Source organism: Schistocerca piceifrons, unplaced genomic scaffold (assembly GCF_021461385.2).
Source record: "Schistocerca piceifrons isolate TAMUIC-IGC-003096 unplaced genomic scaffold, iqSchPice1.1 HiC_scaffold_965, whole genome shotgun sequence".
Lineage (NCBI taxonomy): Eukaryota > Metazoa > Arthropoda > Insecta > Orthoptera > Acrididae > Schistocerca > Schistocerca piceifrons.
In genome coordinates this window covers 65,001-70,000 of record NW_025729240.1, presented here as the reverse complement: position 1 = coordinate 70,000, position 5,000 = coordinate 65,001, and the positions used below count along the sequence as shown (strand labels likewise).

General features: G+C 54.1%; 1 non-coding gene across 1 annotated transcript in view; it reads right to left on the bottom strand.

Moving 5' to 3' along the window:
* The window catches only part of LOC124774522, a 1,909-nt gene extending 400 nt beyond the window's left edge, over window positions 1-1,509 (bottom strand). Inside the window, exon 1 of the ribosomal RNA XR_007015337.1 lies at window positions 1-1,509. This exon is cut by the window's left edge and continues 400 nt beyond it. This is a non-coding gene — a ribosomal RNA (small subunit ribosomal RNA).
* Window positions 1,510-5,000: the final 3,491 nt, after the last annotated feature.

Here is a 5,000-nt window from a genome sequence, read left to right as displayed (position 1 = left end):
AGAAGCCGCCTGTCCCTCTAAGAAGAAAAGTAATCGCTGACAGCACGAAGGATGTCACGCGACTAGTTAGCAGGCTAGAGTCTCGTTCGTTATCGGAATTAACCAGACAAATCGCTCCACCAACTAAGAACGGCCATGCACCACCACCCACCGAATCAAGAAAGAGCTATCAATCTGTCAATCCTTCCGGTGTCCGGGCCTGGTGAGGTTTCCCGTGTTGAGTCAAATTAAGCCGCAGGCTCCACTCCTGGTGGTGCCCTTCCGTCAATTCCTTTAAGTTTCAGCTTTGCAACCATACTTCCCCCGGAACCCAAAAGCTTTGGTTTCCCGGAGGCTGCCCGCCGAGTCATCGGAGGAACTGCGGCGGATCGCTGGCTGGCATCGTTTATGGTTAGAACTAGGGCGGTATCTGATCGCCTTCGAACCTCTAACTTTCGTTCTTGATTAATGAAAACATACTTGGCAAATGCTTTCGCTTCTGTTCGTCTTGCGACGATCCAAGAATTTCACCTCTAACGTCGCAATACGAATGCCCCCGCCTGTCCCTATTAATCATTACCTCGGGTTCCGAAAACCAACAAAATAGAACCGAGGTCCTATTCCATTATTCCATGCACACAGTATTCAGGCGGGCTTGCCTGCTTTAAGCACTCTAATTTGTTCAAAGTAAACGTGCCGGCCCACCGAGACACTCAATAAAGAGCACCCTGGTAGGATTTCAACGGGGTCCGCCTCGGGACGCACGAGCACGCACGGGGCGGTCGCACGCCTTCGGCTCGCCCCACCGGCAGGACGTCCCACGATACATGCCAGTTAAACACCGACGGGCGGTGAACCAACAGCGTGGGACACAAATCCAACTACGAGCTTTTTAACCGCAACAACTTTAATATACGCTATTGGAGCTGGAATTACCGCGGCTGCTGGCACCAGACTTGCCCTCCAATAGATACTCGTTAAAGGATTTAAAGTGTACTCATTCCGATTACGGGGCCTCGGATGAGTCCCGTATCGTTATTTTTCGTCACTACCTCCCCGTGCCGGGAGTGGGTAATTTGCGCGCCTGCTGCCTTCCTTGGATGTGGTAGCCGTTTCTCAGGCTCCCTCTCCGGAATCGAACCCTGATTCCCCGTTACCCGTTACAACCATGGTAGGCGCAGAACCTACCATCGACAGTTGATAAGGCAGACATTTGAAAGATGCGTCGCCGGTACGAGGACCGTGCGATCAGCCCAAAGTTATTCAGAGTCACCAAGGCAAACGGACCGGACGAGCCGACCGATTGGTTTTGATCTAATAAAAGCGTCCCTTCCATCTCTGGTCGGGACTCTGTTTGCATGTATTAGCTCTAGAATTACCACAGTTATCCAAGTAACGTGGGTACGATCTAAGGAACCATAACTGATTTAATGAGCCATTCGCGGTTTCACCTTAATGCGGCTTGTACTGAGACATGCATGGCTTAATCTTTGAGACAAGCATATGACTACTGGCAGGATCAACCAGGGAGCTGCGTCAACTAGAGCTGAGCAGCCGGCCGCCCGGGAGTGTGTCCCGGGGGCCCGCGCGAACACGCAAGCGTCCGCTCAATCATTCTGCAAACAGGAGGAGGCTGAGCTCCCCTGCACAATACACCTCGAAACCCTCTCAGGTCCCGGCGGCGCGCAGCGCCGTCCCAAGTACTTGGTCGGGTTCGAGAGAGGCGCAATCGCCCGGAGTTAGGCGAGTAGACGCTTTCGGTGCGACCACCCGTGCTCCCAACTGAGCTTGCCGCTGCCGACAGAGGCCCGGGAGCGTGCTGTCGTGGCATTGCCGGCGGGAGACAACACGCGCCACCTACGGTGACCGGCAGCTCCAACGCCAGCGCCACAGAAGGACAAAAGCCCCACTTGGGTGCCGAAGCGAACTCTCCCAGCACAGCGCACACGCCAACACATCCGCACAGCTGCGATACAAACCACCAGCGAGAACCGCTGGGGCGACCGAGCAGCAGACGGCGTCGCGGCGCCGAGCGCCGGGCGGCGGCGCATCCTCAACGCACACAGTCCTCAATCGGACCAGCACACTGCAGATGTCCACCGCGCTTCGCACCGGGCCCGCGAGGACCTACTTTGGCCGCACGGCGCCGCGCGCAGGGTGCGCCGGCGCGCAGCTGCGACGCCTGCCGCGTCCGTCGGCCGGCGCGCCTGCCACTGGCCGCCCCCACCAGCCGGCTGTAGCGCGTGCGCCCACGCACCGCGCGGCCAGCACGCCGGGAGGCGCCCCCTCACCGGCCGGGGACGGTCCCACCCAGCCACCGCCGCGTATCGCTTCACACCCAGATGCCGTTCAGTTTCGTCGGCATGGTGGGTATCGCTGGAACAACCGGTTAGTACCTCAACCTATCGTCGCCATCACCGATTCACCCCTAGCGAGAACAACCGCACCACAACGGGTTACCATTTCTTCATTTGCGTAACTTCACCAGAAAACGTAGGCGTCCATCGCCATTTGCAACTTCAACCATTATTGCATGCCTGTGTCAGGTGTCACGCCACACTACGTCTGCCCACATACACGCAACAAAATGTGCACGCCTAGACAATACGTGGAAGGTGGCCCCCGTACGTATGCGATGTCCATTGCTCGAACGACTGTCAACCGGCTTCTGTAGCATGTCGCAGATATGGAACGCGCTGCACCATGCCATCACGGTGTGTGAGGAGAGACGACTAGGTCCGAATACATCAACAGACAGCTCATGCTGATCGCCATCCACGGCGTCCGTTCCTCCCACACGTCTCTATGGCGTACCACACTGCAATCCAGCTCTCATAGGGAGACGACACGTAGCTGCGTGCACAATATTTGCACTGTATGGTCCGCCGTTTTTGGGCGCAGTCGTTGTACGGTCACACATGTGCCACGATGTATCATTCAGTACATAAGGACGAATGTGCAGTACAGATTGTGGTTCACGCGTACGACATCAGCGGACAGTTGACAGGCCGCACCACAACGTAGCCTGCGTACGTCGCATGCGAAGGGCATTGAACATGCAAACTTGTCACCAACCACCTTGCGAAGGCAGGGGGCAAGGTGGGGACGTGGGGAGAGGTGGGGGGGGGGGGGGGCGGCATGTACGCCCTGCTGCCATCCACATTACAGTGTACAGCAGGAGCATGTGGAAAGTCAGCAAGACTTGCAAGGTGTTTAACATGAAGCGATACACAGGGGAGCGGGCAGTGCGAGTAGCGAACTATATTGCGAGGGTTGCGGGTGGGCAACACTACACTAATTGAACGAGTCGTATAACAATTACAGAGCAGGTTTAGGCGACAACGTGGGTTACGATAGGCGACAACGTGGGTTACGTTAGGGGACAACGTGGGTTACGTTAGGGGACAACGTGGGTTACGTTAGGGGACAACGTGGGTTACGTTAGGGGACAACGTGGGTTACGTTAGGGGACAACGTGGGTTACGTTAGGGGACAACGTGGGTTACGTTAGGGGACAACGTGGGTTAGGTTAAGGCACAACATGGGTTAGGTTAAGGCACAACATGGGTTAGGTTAAGGCACAACATGGGTTAGGTTAAGGCACAACATGGGTTAGGTTAAGGCACAACATGGGTTAGGTTACGGCACAACATGGGTTAGGTTAAGGCACAACATGGGTTAGGTTAGGGGACAACATGGGTTAGGTTAGGGGACAACATGGGTTAGGTTAAGGCACAACATGGGTTAGGTTAAGGCACAACATGGGTTAGGTTAGGGGACAACATGGGTTAGGTTAGGGCACAACATGGGTTAGGTTAGGGGACAACATGGGTTAGGTTAGGGGACAACATGGGTTAGGTTAGGGGACAACATGGGTTAGGTTAGGGGACAACATGGGTTAGGTTAGGGGACAACATGGGTTAGGTTAGGGGACAACATGGGTTAGGTTAGGGGACAACATGGGTTAGGTTAAGGCACAACATGGGTTAGGTTAGGGGACAACATGGGTTAGGTTAGGGGACAACATGGGTTAGGTTAGGGGACAACATGGGTTAGGTTAGGGGACAACATGGGTTAGGTTAAGGCACAACATGGGTTAGGTTAGGGCACAACATGGGTTAGGTTAGGGCACAACATGGGTTAGGTTAGGGCACAACATGGGTTAGGTTAGGGGACAACATGGGTTAGGTTAGGGGACAACATGGGTTAGGTTAGGGGACAACATGGGTTAGGTTAGGGGACAACATGGGTTAGGTTAGGGGACAACATGGGTTAGGTTAGGGGACAACATGGGTTAGGTTAGGGGACAACATGGGTTAGGTTAGGGGACAACATGGGTTAGGTTAGGGGACAACATGGGTTAGGTTAGGGGACAACATGGGTTAGGTTAAGGCACAACATGGGTTAGGTTAAGGCACAACATGGGTTAGGTTAGGGGACAACATGGGTTAGGTTAGGGGACAACATGGGTTAGGTTAGGGGACAACATGGGTTAGGTTAAGGCACAACATGGGTTAGGTTAGGGGACAACATGGGTTAGGTTAAGGCACAACATGGGTTAGGTTAGGGGACAACATGGGTTAGGTTAGGGGACAACATGGGTTAGGTTAAGGCACAACATGGGTTAGGTTAAGGCACAACATGGGTTAGGTTAAGGCACAACATGGGTTAGGTTAGGGGACAACATGGGTTAGGTTAGGGGACAACTTGGGTTAGGTTAGGGGACAACATGGGTTAGGTTAAGGCACAACATGGGTTAGGTTAAGGCACAACATGGGTTAGGTTAGGGGACAACATGGGTTAGGTTAGGGGACAACATGGGTTAGGTTAGGGGACAACATGGGTTAGGTTAAGGCACAACATGGGTTAGGTTAGGGGACAACATGGGTTAGGTTAAGGCACAACATGGGTTAGGTTAGGGGACAACATGGGTTAGGTTAGGGGACAACATGGGTTAGGTTAAGGCACAACATGGGTTAGGTTAAGGCACAACATGGGTTAGGTTAAGGGACAACATGGGT